Raw genomic sequence first — 19,943 nt, 5'->3', positions numbered from 1 at the left:
CTGGGATCATGGCTATCGACTCTGTTGCACTGTACTCCCCCAAGCACCTAGTACAGTGCTGGGCATTTGGTAAGCATTCAGTAAATACGATCAATGAATTGTCTGCTTATCTTTACCTTGTCCTACACTCTTGCGGTTTTCTTCTAGCCTATCATCCTGCTTTGCCCACATCTGGTTGCCTAGCCCACAGCTGATATTATTCTCTTTTAATTTCCCTCAGTGTGATACTATTCAAGGAACTCTCTAAATACATGCTATTATCACTATGACAACTACCATCTCTTCCACCTCTCCCTCCTGCCAACCATTTGGAGACTGGAAGAAATTAGAGGAGATATCACTCTCAGTCCTGTCCACACTCCAGAAACCCACAGCTGAGAGTCCATGGATCGGTGGCTGGAACACAACAGATAACACCCCAGAATTTCAAAGCAAACATCAGCTGAACTTCATATTCTGTATTTTCCCCCTTCATTTATACCAGGGGGGAAAAGGATACAATCACTCTCATAAATCCACCAATATAGGTTCCTAAATTTTCCACAGTTAGTGGGTTCTTTATCTTCCATCAGGTAATCCCATATCAATTTTTTAAAAAATTTTCAGGTGTGCTCCAGAACTGTCATTGAAGATGGTGAGGAGGATGGGAAAAGCATAGAGCACAGAGTGGGTGAAGTGAGTGGGGGGTGGGAGAGGGAGGTCTCAGACAAGGGTCGGAAGGGGAGGGAAAAAAAATGTGACTATGTTTAGCTGTTCTCCTCAATTTGTCTCTCTCTCCCACCCAATTTACCCCCCTTCACCCGTCCTTCCCCCTACCTAATTATAGGATCCTAGTGGATTAGGAAAAATCTTTTTTTCTTTTAATTCCTCAGAACCTAAAACAATACCATGTACAAAGTACCTGTAAGTGGCTTGCCCAAGTTCACATTCATTCACTCTTTTAATCATATTTATTGAGTGCTTACTGTGTGCAGAGCACTGTACTAAGCGCTTGGGAAGTACAAATCGGCAACATATAGAGATGGTCCCTACCCAACAACGGGCTCACAGGCAGAGAAGCAGTGTAGCTCTGTGGAAAGATCCCGGGCTTTGGAGTCAGAGGTCATGGGTTCGAATCCCGGCTCTGCCACATGTCTGCTGTGTGACCTTGGGCAAGTCACTTCACTTCTCTGGGCCTCAGTTACCTCACCTGTAAAATGGGGATTATGACTGTGCGCCCCACGTGGGACAACCTGATCACCTTGTATTCCCCCCAGCGCTTAGAACAGTGCTTTGCACATAGTAAGCACTTAACAAATGCCGTGATTATTATTATTATTATTATTATTATTATTATTATTATTATTAGAAGGGGGAGTCAGACAGCATAACAGAACAAGTAGACAGGTGTCAATACCATCAGAATAAACAGAATTATAGCTACATACACATCATTAATAAAATAGAGTAATAAATGTGTACAAATAAAATAGAGTAATAAATATGTACAAATATACACAAGTGTTGAGGGGAGGGGAAGAGGGGAGGGTGGGGGTGGCGATGGGGAGGGGAGGAGGAGGAGGAGGAGAGGAAAAAGGGGGGCTCAGTCTGGGAAGGCCTCCTGGAGGAGGTGAGCTCTCAGTAGGGTTTTGAAGGAGGAAGACAGCTAGCTTGGTGGATGTGTGGAGGGAGGGCATTACAGGCCAGGGGAAGGACGTGGGCCGAGGGTTGATGGCGGGACAGGCGAGAACGAGGAACAGTGAGGAGATTAGCGGCAGAGGAGCAGAGGGTGCGGGATGGGCTGGAGAAGGAGAGAAGGGAGGAGAGGTAGGAGGGGGCGAGTTGATAAAGAGCTTTGAAGCTGAGTGAGGAGTTTTTTCTTAGATTCGGAGGTTGACAGGTAACCACTGGAGAATTTTGAGGAGGGGAGTGACATGCCCAGAGCGTCTCTGCAGAAAGATAATCCAGGCAGCCAAGTGAAGTATAGACTGAAGCAAGAAGAGACAGGAGGATGGGAGATCAGAAAGGAGGCTGATGAAGTAATCCAGTCGGGACAGGATGAGAGATTGGCAGACAAGGGGCCGAGCCAGGAGTAGAACCCAGGTCTTTCTGACTCCCACCAGGGCCATGCTCTATCCACTAGACCCTGCTGCTTCTCAGAATTCTTTCAGGCTAAATATTTTAATATCAATAGCGCTATTTGCCAATTTTTCCTCTTTTGAGAAAACTTATTAATAGTCCCGTGTAACATAATTTATAAATCAAGTTAATATAGTTTAATTAATGAATTTGCTTCTACAAGAATAAATGACATCAATATATTTGCTGAACTTCCATGAAGACAAACTGCAGTTACGGTAATATTTTATTTTCTTTAAAATTCCTCAATCTTTATCCTCTAGAGCTCCAAAAAGATATGCTTTCCATTAATCTAGCAGATTCCCCCACACATGCATAATTCTCTTGCTCAGAACTATAACATCCATAGATAATGCATAATGTATGCCATCCGTAAACTAAATGTCACATCTACAATTTTATATATGATCTGTACTTCAGATGGGGTACTTCCAAAATACCTGTGTCCTGCTCAGATTAATTATGAATGGCAACTGTCATTTTAGGCCCTCAAATCACATACTTGTACCACTTATGTGCACATCTGTAATTTTTTTTATTTACATTAACGTCTGTGCCCCCCTCTAGACTGTAAGCCTGTAATGGGCAGGGAATGTGTCTGTTACATTGTTACATTGTATTCTTCCAAGCATTTTGTACAGTGCCCTGCACACATTAAGTGTTCGATAAATATGATTGAATGAATGAGTCAATCACCATTTTACAAATGCGGTAACTGAGGCCCAGAGAAATTAAGTGACTTGTCCAAGGTCCTTCTGACTCCCAGAGTTACCAAGTTGCCTACCAACTGTGTTGCATTGTACTCCATCAAGCACTTAGCGCAGTGTTCTTTCTGCACGATAAGTGCTCAGTAAATATCACTGAGTGAGACTCAGAATGGGTGGGCAAAGAGTTAAGAGGAGATCTGGAAGTGTCAGTGAAGTCAAGGTTGGTTGATGCTTCCAGGAGAAGGGGGTGGTCTACGGTGTCCAAGGCAGGTGAGATGCTGAGGAGGATTAGGAAGCAGCATAGCCTAGTGAAGAGCATGAGCGTGGGAGTCAAAGGACCTGAGTTCTAATTCCGAACCTTCCAACTGCTTGCCACTTGACTTTGGGCAAGTCACTACTCTGTGCCTCACTTTCCTCAATATGTGTTCTCCCTTCTACTCAGTGAGCCCTATATGCAACAGGGACTATGTCTGACCTATGTCAGACTGAGCCCCCCTTTTTCCTCTCCTCCTCCTCTCCCCATCGCCCCCCCGCCCTGACCCCTTCCCCTCCTCTCAGCACTTGTGTATATTTGTACATATTTATTACTCTATTTTATTTGTACACGTTTATTACTCTATTTTACTAATGATGTGTATGTAGCTATAATTCTATTTATTCTGATGGTATTCACACCTGTCTACTTGTTCTGTTTTGCTGTCTGACTCCCCCTTCTAGCCTGTGAGCCCTATGTTGGGCTAGTTCTTTGAACAGTACATAGTAAGCTCTTAACATCAGAATAGAGGCCTTTGGAATTGGCAAGAAGGTCATTAGTGACCTTAAAGAGAACATTCTCCTTGAAGTTCATTCATTCATTCAATCGTATTTATTGAGCGCTTACTGTGTGCAGAGCACTGTACTAAGCACTTGGGAAGTACAAGTTGGCAACATACAGAGACGGTCCCTACCCAACAACGGGCTCACAGTCTCAGGGGGAGACAGACAACAAAACATGTGGACAGGTGTCAAGTCGTCAGAACAAATAGAATTAAAGCTAAATGGAAGCCAGAATTGAGGCATTGAAGGAGAGAACTGGAGGGGAAGAAGCAGAGGCAGCAGGTGTAGACAACTCACTCAAGGAGTTTGAAGAGGAATGGTGAGAAGGGGTGATAACTAAAGGAGCTGTGGAGTCAGGGAAGGTTTTTCGTTTGTTTGTTTTTTAAGATAGGGAGACATGAGCGTGCTTGAAAGCTATGGGGAAGGAGCCAGTGGAAAGTGAATGGTTGAAGATGGTGGTTAGGGAGGGCAGACGGGAGGGGGACAAGTATTTTGATAAAGTGCAAAGGGATGGGGTCAGACGTGGAGGAGGAAAGGGTGGTTTTTGAGAGAAGGCAGATTTCCTCTTGAGATACTGCTGGAAAATATGAGAGAGATGAAGGGGCAGGAGAAGGGAGGAAGTGGAGAGGACCAGGGAGATTTTAGAGCCATCACTCCTGATGGTTTCAATTTTCTCAATACGTTAAATGGCCAGGTCATTAGGGGCAAGAGATGGGAGGGGTGGGGGCAGCAGGGGGCTTGAGGAGGGAGTTAAATGTCTGAAACAGCTGGTGTGGGCAGAGGGCATGAGTGTCAGGAAGGATGGAAAATTATTGATGTTCCCCAACTTCATGTTCCGCTAACCTCCTCACTGTGCCTCATTCTCGCCTGTCCCGCTGTCGACCCCGGGCCCACGCCCTTCCTCTGGCCTGGAATGCCTTCCCTCCCTCCTCCCTCCCTCCAAGCTAGCTCTCTTCGTTCCTTCAAAGCCCTACTGAGAGCTCACCTCCTCCAGGAGGCCTTCCCAGACTGAGACCCCTTTTTCCTCTCCTCCTCCCCATCCCCCCGCCCTACCTCCTTCCCCTCCCCACAGCACTTGTATATATATTTGTACAGATTACTGTATTTATTTTACTTGTATTTACTATTCTATTTATTTTGTTAATGATGTGCCTGTAGCTTTAATTCTATTTGTTCTGACGATTTTGACACCTGTCTACATGTTTTGTTTTGTTGTCTGTCTCCCCCTTCTAGACTGTGAGCCCGCTGTTGGGTAGGGACCGTCTCTATATGTTGCCGACTTGTACTCCCCAAGTGCTTAGTACAGTGGTCTGAACACAGTAAGAGCTCAATAAATACGACTGAATGACTCTTCAAAGCCCTACTAAAATTGTATCTCCGCCTTCCCTGACTTAAACCATAATTTTCCCTATTGACCCTCTTTTCTGTGTCGCTTATGCACTTGGATGTGTATCCTTTAAGCACTTTGATATTCACCCCCTCCCCACAACACTTACGTATATTTCCAGTTGCAAGGTCTATTTTAGGGTCTGTCTCTCCCCCTAGATTGTAAACTCCTTGTGCTCAGGGACTGTATCTGCCTACTCTGTCATTCTGAACTCTCCCAAGCACTTAGTACAGTGCTCTGCATCCACTATGCATTTATATAGATATGATTCATTGATTGTTTTACTAACATTATTGGGTCCTCTTTCTTAATCGATGACAAACATATACAGATGCAGCCAAAAAGGCAAATTATTAAGGCGAGAAAGAACGTCTGCACCACTATTTTTAGGCACTGGATATTAAATTTGCTCTGACCAAACGTTGTTTGGACAGAATGCACCAATTCATCACAATACATTTCCAAATAAATAATCACGTGCCGTGTTTGGACCCAGCTGAGAACATATTGGGCATTATAAGATTAAATATTTCTGGCAAATTCTTATGTAGCAGTTAATGAGATTGAAGTTGGTTTACCATTTACACCTAATTAAACACCAGAATGACCTTATTCACATGCAAAGGTTTTAAAATGGTAATTTATTTCAAATCAAAGAATACACAGTTTTTCCACATTACCATTTTGTTCCAGAAAAAGCCATTTAGCAGAATTATAAGTGAAAATTCTATAGTTTAAGAGGATAGAAAAAAAATTTGATCACTAACTGGCCTGATGGTATTCTGTAATCTAATAGTATATAAAATTCCTTTGGAGAAACACTCCCCAGATGAAGATGAACTAGGCGAAGTAGAACAATTAAATCTACACCATGGAACTCAAAATAAGAACAGAACTAAAAGAGTTGAAAACACAGAGTCTATTAGTACTAGACTCACAGGATGAAAAATGACAAGGAGATGTCCAGGCCAAAGTTTAATTCCAGGGGCCAACTAATCGACTTGGAGGTTCATATCTAGTACTCATCAAAAACCTGCAGCTTCCTGCCCAGGTTTTGAAAACAATCATAAAGATAAATACAAATTGTTTGAATGAATCACAGATGTGCTTGCATGCAGAAACCTGCAAAGAATACTTTTTCCTCAAAGAGCTCAGAGGCTTCACATTTAGCATTGAATTTATTTATCCACGTGCGCTATTTTTGTGAGTGTGTGTTTGTGTAGTATTTGTTAAGCGCTCAGTATGTGCCAGGCACTGTTCTATGTGCTGGGGCAGATAAAAGCTAATCGGGTTGGACACCCACATGGGGTTCAGAGTTAATCCCCAAATTCACAGATGAGGTAACAGACATAGAGGAGTGACTCAATTTCTAACTAAATGCAGTTAAAATAAAGGCAAATGGGACTAAATCCTTCCAAGAAAGAATCTGGTGTTCTTCTCACCTCATCCCACAGAGCCTTCTACAGGTCTGTGGGATTTCATTTGGCTTGCACAAAGCAGCACCGAGTTAGGCTGGGGGGTTTCCAGCACTCTAACAGTCTCGGCTATGGGAGGGGAGAATCAAGCAGAGGCCTACCCATCCCATTCCTAGCTTGGGCAGTGGCCAGCGAGTGGAAGGCCATCGGCTACAAGTCAAAACTCACTCATGCTGGGCAGCAGCAGCACGGGAGAGAGCACGAGAGAGCCAAAAAGGCAAATTATTAAGGCGAGAAAGAACGTCTGCATCACTATTTTTAGGCACTGGATATTAAATTTGCTCTGACCAAACGCTGTTTGGACAGAATGCATCAATTCATCACAATACATTTCCAAATACATAATCAAGTGCCGTGTTTGTCTGGACCCAGCTGAGAACATATTGGGCATTATAAGACTAAATATTTCTGGCAAATTCTTCTGTAGAGTAAACCTGTGGAGACTCTGGTTTACTGCACGGACGGAGGCGATGGTAAACCACTTCTGCATTTTTACCAAGAAAAAACTCTATGGATCCACTACCAGATTGACTGCAGGTGGAAGAGGGGTGTTTTGGGAGGGATGTATCCACGGAGTCGCTATGGGTCGGAGACGACTCGACAGCATAAGACAATCCCATAAAACAGTGCTCTGCATATAGTAAACGTTGAATAAATACCACTGATTCATTCAATCGTATTTATTGAGCGCTTACTGTGTGCAGAGCACTGTACTAAGCACTTGGGAAGTACAAGTCGGCAACATATAGAGACGGTTCCTACCCAACAACGGGCTCTGGTGATGATAAGATGACATTCACTTGAGGAGCTTGGATGGGGGAAGAAAAACAATACAGGGCAGGGAAGTGATGGATTTCACACACTTTTTTATAATAAAATTATCAGAAAGGAAAAACTAGGAATCATCAAAATCTCTTGTGGGGAATGCCTTTTTTTTTTAAACCATACTAGTCAAAGAGGGTGGCTCCCATTCCCTAATGACCCTCCCTCCTCTCGGTTAGTCACTGCAGCTAAATTAATTAATTAATTAATTAATGCAGTTGAGGCTTTGGAGAATCCCCTATAGCCATGAACAAATTTGCCTTCCTTTTTCCCCAAAGGTTCAGGTGGAAGAAGGTAACTGAAAAGGACATGGAAAATAGTTTTGAGCAAAATCACGTCTGTCACCATAATTTGTTTCTGTTACACATTTCACCCAGGACTGTAATCCAGGAGATGTAATTGGGCCCTCGAGCTTTTCTGCAGAATCATTTAAGCCCAGGCAGGAAAGGAAAATGCAGATCTGCAGTAGTGTGGTCTTTCAAAGCCTCCCATCGTTTAGAAGACATTGCACACAGACCAAAAAAAAAAAAAAAAGCCACCAGAGAACTTGAACAGATGCTTACCATTACACACTAGGGTTTAATAGCAGTTTTAACTTTCTCCCTTTGCTACGTTCCTTCAATTAAAATTATTTTTAAAATTCCAGAAGTATTTTGAGAGTTTATCATGCCCAAGTTAAAAAAATCAAGACTCCTGCCCCGGTGCTACCTTGTAAAACACTGTCCGAGTCTGAGGCGACCCAGGTGATTTCAACCCACACAATGCCTTCCTTCATTTTTCAGACTGAACAATTATATTGTGCAGCTTTGAATCCAACAGTTGAGATTTTACCCCAGGGTCAGTTAAGGGAATCAAACACTTTATTTTTCAAGGACTTTAGGAAGCTTCTGGATCGAGAAGCTGCGTGGCTCAGTGGAAAGAGCACGGGCTTGGGAGTCAGAGGTCATGAGTTCAAATCCTGGCTCGGCCAATTGTCAGCTGTGTGACTTTGGGCAAGTCACTTAACTTCTCTGTGTCTCGGTTCCCTCATCTGTAAAATGGGGATTAAGACTGTGAGCCCCACGCAGGACAACCTGATCACTTTGTATCCTCCCCAGCGCTTAGTACAGTGCTCTGCACATAGTAAGCGCTCAATACGATTGATGATGCTTTGCACATACTAAGCACTTAATAAATGCCATCATTATTATTATTAAACATGTTTAATCCTGTCTTTTTTCTTTTATTAGCCTTATCATTTAGAAGCCGGAATTCCATTTTTTACATCACTTGGGTTAATTTAGACAATGTATTTCTGAATTTTGTCTCAAAATGACTGCTCTGTACAGAAAAATCTTAGTTATAAAAAAAGATGCGATCATGGAGGGCAGTCTACTCCCAGCATATCTGTTTTGGCCCCACCAACTCATCACCAAATGTGATGGCGGGATTGCGAGACACTACAGAAGGGTGGTTGAGGCCTGGGGCAACCTCTATCCACCCTGAGATTATGTTGCTGGGAGTACAAAGTCAGGAGGCAAACAGTGACTTGTCAGTGAGCACGGCAGGAGAGAGTCTGGAATTCTTTTTTTAAATGGCATTTATTAAAGCGCTTCCTCTGTGCCAGCACTAAGGTTGACCCAAGTTAATTCATTCATTCAGTCGTATTTACTGAGTGCTCACTGTGAGCCAAGCACTGTACTAAGCACTTGGAAAGTACAATTCAGCAACAGAGAGAGACAATCCCTACCCAACAGGCTCACAGTCTAAAAGAGGGGGGACACAGTCCTTGTCCCACATGGGGCTCATAAGCCACCTAATCCCCATTTTACAAGATGAGGAAACTGGGCCACAGAGAAGTTCTGACTTGCCTAAGGTCGTTCGACAGGCAATCTGTTAGGAGACCAGCTTTTCTCTAACTTTGTGGATAAAAGATGTAACAGTAACAGATAAAGGAAACGGGCTTTAGCCCAAATAAGTGGGATCTGGGCTACGTACAGAAAATTCTCTGACAAGGAAGACTGTTAGACACAAAAACAGGTTACCAAAGGGTTTTGTGGAACGGTCTTTCTCTGGAGAGCTTTAAAATAGGACACCGTCGATGGTGAGGTTCACCTAGGGCTGCGTGCGTGACTGCATAGCTCAGTGTGGGACACACGCTTCCAATCACACCGTGAGCACATCCAGACTTTCTCTGACGCTGTCATGCTCGTTGCTTACAGCACCTGATGCTGTTTTTCCTCTCTGGCCTCATCGCCTCACAATCGTTACAATGTTTCTGCTGACAAGTAGCCGCTCCTTTCCAGATTGCTGTGTGCCACGTTGCTTTCTGGGGCAACTGACTGACTCCCGGCAGCACTGACTGAAGCTTTGAGCCCCAATTCTCCCCTTCAATTCACCAGCTCCCTCCTACGCTCCGTTCCTCATTCCACTCTCTCATCCTTCTTGGCCATCCTTCTCATCCTTCTTCTCAAGAGGAGAGCTCCCTCCCGCTTTCAAAATCTACCCCCTCCATCTGCACCCAACTCCATTCCTTCATCAATCGATCGGTGGCATTTACTGAGACCTTACTGTGTCACTACGTGTGTGCGCAGAGTACTATATTAAGCGCTCGGGATCACACAGCAGAGTTGGTAGACGCAGTCCCGGCCCACAATGAGCTAACAGTCTAGAGGGGGAGACGGTAATAAAGATAAATAAATTAAAGGTATGTACATAAGTGCAGTGGGGATGAATATCATCAAGTGTTTCGAAGGTTCAGATTCAAGTGCAAGGACAACGCAGAAGGGGAATAATAATTGCGGTATTAAGCGCTTGCTATGTGCCAGGCTCTGTGGATACCAGCAAATCGGGTTGGACACAGTCCTTGTCCCAGGTGGGACTCACAGTGTCTATCCCCATTTTACAGATGAGGTAACTGAGGCCCAGATAAATGAAGTGACTTGCCCAGGGCCACACAGCAGACAAATGGCGGAGCCAGGATTAGAACCGACAACCTCCTGACTCCCAGGATCATGTTCTGTCCACTATGCCATGTTGCTTCCCCGGCGGTCTATCCAAAATGTTATGGAAGAACCGAGTTTAAGAGCTTCTGCGTGTTATCACAAGATGGCTATCCAGTGGCTAGGGGTGATCAACGTACATTATAGTGGAGTGAGGCCTCTGGATGGAATTGGTGGCCCTTGACTTCTCTTCTTATTGCCAAAGACTAGTCCCTTCCTTAGGCCCGACTTCCTAGAGTCAGAACCTTCCAAAACTCAGGTGTACAGGTATATTGCTTTCTCTACCCCTTTCCCAGTGTTGGCCATTTGGACTGACCCTAAAACTTAGCTCGGATCAACTCAATGTTCTTTGCTGCCGGCAGCAGACTTCTCAATTAGCCCTCTACATTTAGAACTCTAAAATAGTCCGATTGCCGACCTTAATCACAAGTAGTCTGATAAATCGCTGGTTCTAGATTGAGCACTTCCTGAGTGCACAGCACTGGACTAAGCACTTGAGAGACTACAGTAGGGCAGAGTTGGCTGAAACAATCCTTGCCCACAAGGAGCCTACAGTTTAGGAGGGAAGACAGATGTTAAAATAATAATAATTATTATGGTACCTGTTAAGCGCTTAGTATTTGCCAAGCACTGTAATAAGCGCTGGGGGAGGTGCAAGATAATTAGGTAGGACACAGTCCCTGTCCCACATGGGTCTAACTAAGAGGGGGTAAGAGTCAATCCCCAATTTACAAATGAGGAAACTGAGGCACAGAAAAACTGAGTGACTCAATCAAGGCCACACAGCAGAAAAGTGGCAGAGCCTGGATTAGGCTCTAAGTCCTCTGAATCCCAGGCCTGTGCTGCTTCTACTAGGCCACACTATTCCTACTCAATTACAGACTAGGGAAATGGCAGAACGTAAGGATATGCTTAATGCTGTCAGGGCTGAGGGTGTTTTGTTTTGTTGTCTGTCACCCCCTTCTAGACTGTGAGCCCGTTGTTGGGTAGGGACCGTCTGCATATGTTTCCGATTTGCACTTCCCAAGCGCTTAGTACAGTGCTCTACACACAGTAAGCGCTCAATAAATACAATTGAATGAATGAGAAGGAATTGAGGAGAAGAGGGCTTAATCGGGGAAGGCCTCTTGGAGGGGATGTGACCTTAAAAAGGCTTTACAGGCGGGAATAGTGATGATCTGACGAATACGGAGCGGGGAGGAGTTTCAGTTCGGAGGAAAGACGTGGGCAAGGGGTCAGCAGTGAGACAGACGAGATCTGAACACACTGACTCGTGCTAGAGGGGCAAAGTGTGCAGGCTGGGTTGCAGTAGGAGATCAGTGAGGTGAGGTAGGAAGGGGTAAGCTGATTGCCCCAAAGCCAATGGTGAGAAGTTACCATTTGATATGAAGGTAGACGGGCAACCACTGGAGGTTCTTGAGGAGTGGGGAGATGAGGATTGAACTTTTTTTTAGAGAAAAACCTTACAGAAACACTTGAGCCCATTCTATCACCTTTCTGAGGACTCCTGCCTCTCTGCCTTCAGACATGCCCATGTCTCCCCTCTATTAAAATAAAACCCTTCTCCGGTCTCCAATGCACCATCCGGCCATCCTTCATCCTGCTCCAATCCAAACTCCTCAGTGGCAAATGGGCTATATCTACATGCTGCCTCCGCTTTCTCGACACTCAACAACCCAGGCTTTTGTTCCCCTTCCCCACAGCACCTGTATATATGTATATATATTTGTGCATATTTATTACTCTATTTATTTATTTTACTTGTACATATCTATTCTATTTATTTTATTAATATGTTTGGTTTTGTTCTCTGTCTCCCCCTTCTAGACTGTGAGCCCACTGTTGGGTAGGGACTGTCTCTATATGTTGCCAACTTGGACTTCCCAAGCGCTTAGTACAGTGCTCTGCACACAGTAAGCGCTCAATAAATATGACTGATTGATTCATTCTGAGATCGCTCTCTCCAATGACCTCCTTCTCACCAAGTCTAATGGACTCTACTCTGTTCTAATCTCAGCTGCCTCTGACACTGGACCACCTCCTCCCTCTGGAAACACAAACTCATCTCACCCTTCCTGGTTCCCCTACCTCACTGGCCCGTCCTTCTCTGTCTCCTTCATCATCAATCGTATTTATTGAGCGCTTACTGTGTGCAGAGCACTGTACTAAGCACTTGCACTGTACTAAGCGCTTATAATGGTATTTGTTAAGCGCTTACTATGTGCAAAGCACTGTTCTAAGCACTGGGGAGGTTACAAGGTGATCAGGTTGTCCCACAGCAAGCTCACAACTTTAATCCCCATTTTTACAGATGAGGTAACTGAGGCACAGAGAAGTTAAGTGACTTGCCCAAAGTCACACAGCTGACAGTTGGCATGCTCACTAACCCTGAGTGTTCCTCAAGGCTCAGTTCTGGGTCTCCTTCTCTTCTCAATCATCTCTTCTTCTCAAGCACAGTCCTGGGAGTCAGAAATCAAAAGTCCTTTATTTATATTAATGTCAGTCTCCCCCTCTAGACTGTAAACTCATTGTGGTTAAGGAATGTATCTATTATTATATTGTACTCTTCCAAGAGCTAAGTACAGTGCTTTGTACACAGTAAGTCCTCAATAAATGAAAGAAAGGACCTGGGTTCTAATCCCAGCTCTGCCACCTTGGGTAAGTCACTTCACCTTTTTAAAAAAAAAAAAAATGGTATTTGTTAATCGCTTACTCCATGCCAGGCACTGTTCAAGGTGCTGGGGCAGCTGCAAGGTAATCAGGCTGAACACAGTCCTGGTCTACATGGGGAATCCGGTTTTAATCCCCATTCTACAGATGAAGCAACTGAGGTCCAGAGACTCTGAAGTAACCTGCCCAAGTTAAAAGAGCAGACAAGTGGAGGAGGCAGAATTAGAACCCAGGTCTAATGACTGGGCCTGTGCTCTATCCATTAGGCCGAGCTCATTCCTCTAGGTCTCAGTTATGTCAGCTATAAAGTATTAAGACTGCGATCCTCATGTGGGATATGGACTGTGTCCAACCTGACTAGCTTGTATCTACCCCAGCACTTAGTACAGTACTTGGCACATGTTAAGCACTTAACACCATTCAAAAAAAAAATTACACTCCCTCCCCTTGGATTGCTCGTTCACACTCTTGACTTTAACTACCACCGCAATGCAGCTGACGCCCAAATCTACCTGCCCAACCCTGACCTCTCTCAATCAGTCACTGGTAATGAGCACTTACTTTGTGCAGAACACTGTATTCCCTCTTTGCAATCTCCAATTGCCTCCCCCCTCCATGAAGACATTTCTAAATGATGATGATGGTGTTTGTTAGGTGCTCACTATGGCACCTCAACATCAAATGTTCAAAACTGAATTAATATCGTCCTTCCCAAATCCTTCCCCATCTCAGGGTCCCACCTGGAGAGTTCCCAGTCCTCTACCCGTCTCGACTACGGAAGGGAGAGTCAAGCAGAGGCCTACCCATTTCACTCCTAACTTGGGCAGTGGCTAGCGAGGGGAAGGCAATCTGCTGCAAGGTAAAACTCCCCCTTGCCGGGCAGTAGCAGCATGGGAGAGAGCCGACGGCAGAGACTCAAGTTGACTGCGCGGAAGGAGGGAATGGTAAATCACTTCCCTACCTTTACCAGGAAAACTCTATGGCTACACTACCAGAACGACTGCAGATGGAGGAGGGGCGTTCAGGGAACGATGTGCCCATGGTGTCACTATGGGTCAGAGACGACTCAACAGCATAAAACAACAACCCAAATCCCTCTCCTCAATCTACCTTTCCCATCACAATGGACACCACCCCCATCTTCCCCGTCCCTCCAGCCCGTAATCTTGATATTATCCTCAACTGCTCCCTAGTAGTAGTATTTATTAAGTACTTTCTAAGTACAAAGCACTGGACTACACGCTGGGAAGGAGTACATGGGTAGCAATCAGACCTCGTTCCTGGCCATCATGAGACTCCCCGCCAACCCCGTGTTCAGTCTGTTGCCAAATCCTGTCAGGATTTCAAGAATCTTCCCCTTCCTCTCCATTCCAACTGGCACTACACTAGCCCAAATATTTGTCATGGGCAGGCTCGGCTCTCGATCAGCCTCTTCGCTGACCTCCCTACCTCCAGCCTCGCTCCTCTCCAATCCTAACTCCATACGCTTCACCCATACCATTTTCCTAAAACGCTGTTCTGCGGAGGCCTCCCCACATACCTCCAACGGCCACCCAATCCTTCCAGCATCGAAAAGAAACCCCTGATCTTTGGGTTCAAGGAACCCTGCAAGCTCTGTCCCTCCTTCTTACCATCGATCCTCTCCCCAAATACTCCAGTTCCCATGCTTCGTTATCCTCAATGGTCATGGGTTCTCATCCCAGCTCCACCACCTGTCTGCTGTGTGACCTTGGGCAAGTCACTTCACTTCTCTGGGCCTCAGTTCCCTCATCTGTAAAACGGGAATTAAGACTGTGAGCCCTATGTGGGACAGGGACTGTGTCTAACCCGATTATCTTGTATCTACCCCAGCACTTAGAACAGTGGCACATTGTAAGCACTTCATAAATACCAAAATTATTATTATTATTATTTCAAGTCAAGCTAATCACCGTGTCTCATTTTTGCCTCTAATAATAATAATACTTTTGGTTTTGTTAAGCACAATGTGCCAAGCAGTAAGTGCTGGGGTACTTACTAGATAATCAGTTTGGACCCAGTCCTTGTTGCCCAGGGAGCTCACAGTATAAGGGGAAAGGAGAATGGGTAATGAATCTCCATTTCACATTTGATAAGTATAGGTACATATATGCACTCTATAGTAAGCACTTAACAAATACCACCACTATTATTATATATGCTTTTATGAACATATATGCACATACATAGGAGGAAGCTGAATCCCAGAGAAGTTAAGTGACTTATTCAAAGTCACCAAGCTGGTAAGTGGGCAGGCCCAGGATTAGAGCGCAGGTCCTCGGCCTCTCGGGCCCATGCTCTTTTTCCCTACTCCCACCACCAAACTCTTACACCTTCCCTTCCACATGCAGTTCCCTCTCCTTTCACACAATAATAACAATAATAATGGCATTTATTAAGCGCTTACTATGTGCCCAGCACTGTTCTAAGCACTGGGGAGGTTACAAGGTGATCGGGTCGTCCCGTGGGGGCTCGCAGTCTTCATCCCCATTTTCCAGATGAGGGAACTGAGGCCCAGAAAAGTGAAGTGACTTGCCCAGAGTCACACAGCTGACAAGTGGCGGAGTCGGGATTTGAACCCACGACCTCTGACTCCAAAGCCCGGGCTCTTTCCACTGAGCCACGCTGCTTCCACAGGCAACTGCTCTTCCCATCCCCAAATCAACCAATCATACTTATTGAGCGCCTACTGTGCACAGAGGTCCAAAATCGCATCTCCTCCAGGAGGCCCCAGGATGCACTTCCGTACAAAGCTTTATATTCTATTGATTCCCTTTACTTGCGATGTATTTTAGTGTCTGCCGCCCTTACTAGATTGTACGCTCCTAGAGGGCAGGGAACCTGCCTACAGATTATCGTGCACCCTCTCAAATACTTAGTCCAGTGCTCTGAAAATAGTAGGTGCTCAATAGTTATACTCTTGATTGACTGAGGTGTACTGAGAGCCTACTAAGGGCAGGCAGAGCACTGTTCTAAGTACCCGGGGGGGAATACACTTGAAGCAAGACACTGTTCCTGTGCCCCAGCTGGTAATAATCTTCCCACGGGCCAAAGGAAAATAGGCCTGAAGGGGAAAAAGTGTAAAATATTTTTTAAAAAACCCTTCAAAATTGTCACAAGTGCCCTAGCTTAGGAGATGTGTGCAATTTTCACACGTTCAAACTACTTTCTCCAACTCCTGTATTTGCAAGGTCGGCATAAACATCGGTAGACAACACACAGTTAAAATCTTTGCTAATATCCTCATCAGATGGCATGGAAAAATGCAGCTCTTACTTCTTCAAACTCCTCTAAGGAACGCAGATCTATTCAATGCTCAAGGCGGAAATTACGAGGCATAATATATCCTCATTTTCCTAAGGACAAAAAAAATGAATTGCTGCTAAATGCAATTCAAGAGCGTTGAACGAAAATGAAAGATAGGGGTCTTGGAAACGGCTCGCATCAACCGTCACCTTCAATTTCAATCGTCTCCGAAAGATGCTTTTGCTGTCCGTCCCCCTCGACCTACGTGCGCCGTCGGCTTTAAACCCTACTTTTGAGGCTGTCCGAACAGGACATTAACACCGAAGTGAACTAGCTATTGCCAAGAGGTGTTCATTTAATACCCCATTAAAATTGAATTATGTCTCCATTTTTACCTGCGGGTTTTTATTGGGTCCATTAATTTTTACATGTAAATAGATATTATAGATATATAAAACCCCAGAGATCAGCAATGGATACATCCACTTCACCCACGCCTCTTCCCTGGTCACTCTGGAGTTGGGATGTACAGTTGCTACTTTTTTTAACTTCCTTTCTACCCCAGCTTGATTTCAGGTTGTTCTCCGTGTTTCGTTGTTGTTTTTCCTCTTGTTCTACCCTTCCAGGGGGAGGGAAGGAAGGAGGGAAAGGTAGCAGGGTGTCGGTGGGAGAAGAGGAGGAAGAAGGGGGATTGGATGGGCAGAACGGAGGAAGAGAGGTGGGCATTCATTCGCCTCTTTCCAAAATAAAGAAAACGTACTAATCGGCCACACGATTATCTCTATTTAGAGAAACGTCGAAGGGGGTAAAGCGGATTGTAATGCCGGTTTCGGATTCTCTCGCGCTCCTAATGATTTAAATCAATCAATCGTATTTATTGAGCGCTTACTGTGTGCAGAGCACTGTACTAAGCGCTTGGGAAGTATACAGAGACAGTCCCTACCCAACAGTGGGCTCACAGTCTAAAAGACTAAAGCACCAACGCCGGTAACTTTGGCAACTGGACAAAACGTATCTGGGGGTGAACGAAAACTCTACCTTGTAAGAACACCCGATTTTTGAAAAAGAATAATGCAAACCCGCTTCCCGCAAGAGATCCCTCCAAAGACGTTGTCATTCTTAGAGAAAACCCTGCATTTAGCTCCGGCTCTAACCCACGCACGCAACCCAGGAAAAAAGGAAAAGAGGAGAACGATAACCGGGTACGGTGAATTCCTTCAATCGTGATAATTGAGCGCCAATTAACAGTACCTCTCCATTCCCCGATGTACCGTGTCATCTCCACTTGCCCCGGCGGCTTTTAAGAAATCTAAATAGCGTCTGTAACCGGACGCGGGAGGGGAAAGAAAAAAACCAAATAAACAAACCAACTGGTGACTGCCAGTGTCCGGGGGAAGAATGGGTGCCCCCACCTTCTTACCTGTGTGGTTGGTTCCCTTCCCAGGAGTAGAAAGAAAATGTGGATCTCACACTGTGGCGGACAATCTGTACTAGGCACTGGGGAGGAGGAGGAGGAGGAGGAGGAGGAGAGGGCCGGGTCGGGGTCAAAGGTCGGGGTGAGGTCCCTCTTTGGGGCGTCAGGCGCTGGGCCCCTTTCTGTCTCTCCCCCTATGGGGGTATGGGGGTAGGAGGGGCACAGGGGGTTGGGGGGTATGGGGGTATAGGGGGTAGGAGGGGTATGGGCGGTTGGGGAGTATGGGGGTTGGGGGGTAACGGGGTAGGAGGGGTATGAGGGGATGTGGGGGTTGGGGGGTAAGGGGGTAGGAGGGGTATGGGGGTTGGGGGGTAGGAGGGGTATGGGGGTTAGAGGGTATGGGGGTTGGGGGGTGGGGGGTTGAGGTGTATGGGGGCTTAGGGGGTATGGGGGTTTGGAGGTGGGGGGCTGAGGGGTATGGGGGTAGGAGGAGTATGGGGGTTAGGGGGTATGGAGGGTTGGGGCTATGGGGGTTAGAGAGTATGGAGGGTTGGGGGTATGGGGGGATAGGGGTTGAGGGTTATGGGGGTTAGGGGGCATGGGGGGCTAGAGGGTATGGGAGTTAGGGGGTGGAGGGGTACGGGGGGTGAGGGGTTAGAGGGTATGGGGTTGAGGGTGGGGGGCTGAGGGGTATGGGGGTTGGGGGTAGGAGGAGTCTGGGGTGTTAGGGGGTGTGGAGGGTTGGGGGTATGGGGGTTAGAGAGTATGGAGGATTGGGGGTATGGGGGGTTAGAGGGATGCTTAGGGTTATGGGGGTTGGGGGGGGCGGAGGGATGGAGCCCCAACTTGTCTGGCTGGAGGCCCGGGGGGGGGGGTCCTCGGGGCGGGGGGGGGGGGGGGGTCCGGGCTCCCCGTTGGCGGGCTTTGTCAGGGGAGGCGACCCCCCTCCGGGGCCGGACGCTGCAGAAGCCGGCTCCCCTGTGTGTGTGTGTGTGTGTGCGCGCGTGTGTGTGTGTGTGTGTGTGTGCGCGCGCGCGGTGGGTCCGTCCGTCGGTCCGGGGGTGTCCCGTCCCTGCGCGGGGGCGGTACTCGGCGGCGGCGGCGCCTCTGTCAGCGGATCCCCCCCACCCCCGCGCGCCCTCGGCCCGCGGACACCAACCCCCGCAACCGACGCCCGCCCGCCGGCCCCCCCGCGGCCCCCCCCCGGTCCCCCCCCCGCACAGACCTGCAGAGGCCCCGGCCGGTTTCCCTCCCGGCCCGCGGGCAACGGCGCCGCACGCAACAGCCGCCCCGCTCCGCCCCGCGCCGCCTCCGCCGGGCCGCCCTCCCAGGACGCTCGGGGCGCGGGCGGGCGGGCGGGCGGGCGGACGGAGCGAGGCGGCCAGCGCCCCCTGCCGGCCGGCCGGCCCTTGTCCCGCCCCCTCGACTCCGGCTGGGCGCCGGGCGCTCCCCCCGCGGGCCGCGGCGGGGCGCACTTTCGGGGTTGGGGCCGCGCTCCGGCCTCTGCGCGCCGCTCTTCCTCCTCCTCCTCCTCCTCCTCCTCCTCCGAACGAACGAACGAGTGAATGAATGAACTTGCACTTTCTAAGCTCTCAGTCCAGTGCTCTGCACACAGTAAACGCTCAATAAATACGATTGAATGAAGGAATGAACGAACGAACGAATGAATGAATGAATGAATGAGCGAACGAATGAATGAATGAACGAATGAATGAATTCATTCGTTCATTCATTCATTCATTCAATCGTATTTATTGAGCGCTTACTGTGTGCAGAGCACTGTACTAAGCGCTTGGGAAGTCCAAGTTGGCAACATATAGAGACGGTCCCTACCCGACAGCGGGCTCACAGTCTAGAAGGGGGAGACAGAGAACAAAACAAAATATATTAACAAATTAAAATAAATAGAATAAATATGTACAAATAAAATAAATAAATAGAGTAATAAATACGTACAAACATATATACAGGTGCTGTGGGGAGGGGAGGTGCTGTGGGGAGGGGGAATGAATGAATGAATGAATGAATGAATGAACGAATGAACGAACGAATGAATGAATGAACGAATGAATGAATGAATGAATGAATGAACTTGCACTTTCTAAGCGCTTAGTGCAGTGCTCTGCACACAGTAAGCGCTCAATAAATACGATTGAATGAACGAATGAACGAATGAACGAACGAATGAATGAACGAACGAATGAATGAATGAACGAATGAATGAACGAACGAATGAATGAATGAATGAATGAATGAACGAATGAATGAATGAATGAGGGAGGGAGGGAC

General features: G+C 46.8%; 1 protein-coding gene across 4 annotated transcripts in view; it reads right to left on the bottom strand.

Moving 5' to 3' along the window:
* The window catches only part of PXYLP1 (2-phosphoxylose phosphatase 1), a 103,032-nt gene extending 84,098 nt beyond the window's left edge, over nucleotides 1-18,934 (bottom strand). The window contains exons 1-2 of one of the 4 annotated variants that reach the window (XM_038749689.1): nucleotides 18,880-18,916; nucleotides 17,492-17,560 (exon numbers count right to left, since the gene is read on the bottom strand). The gene's annotated coding sequence lies outside the window, so the exon portion shown is untranslated. Of the gene's footprint in view, nucleotides 1-17,491; nucleotides 17,561-17,660; nucleotides 17,812-18,879 lie in introns of those variants that run through there. The other 3 variants (XM_038749673.1, XM_038749711.1, XM_038749681.1) reach the window with 3 other exon arrangements.
* Between the last annotated feature and the right edge of the window lie 1,009 nt (nucleotides 18,935-19,943).

The sequence above is a fragment of the Tachyglossus aculeatus genome, chromosome 1, assembly GCF_015852505.1.
Source record: "Tachyglossus aculeatus isolate mTacAcu1 chromosome 1, mTacAcu1.pri, whole genome shotgun sequence".
Taxonomy (NCBI): Eukaryota; Metazoa; Chordata; class Mammalia; order Monotremata; family Tachyglossidae; genus Tachyglossus; species Tachyglossus aculeatus.
The sequence above is the reverse complement of the archived record's forward strand: the minus strand, read 5'-3'. Positions and strand labels throughout refer to the sequence as shown.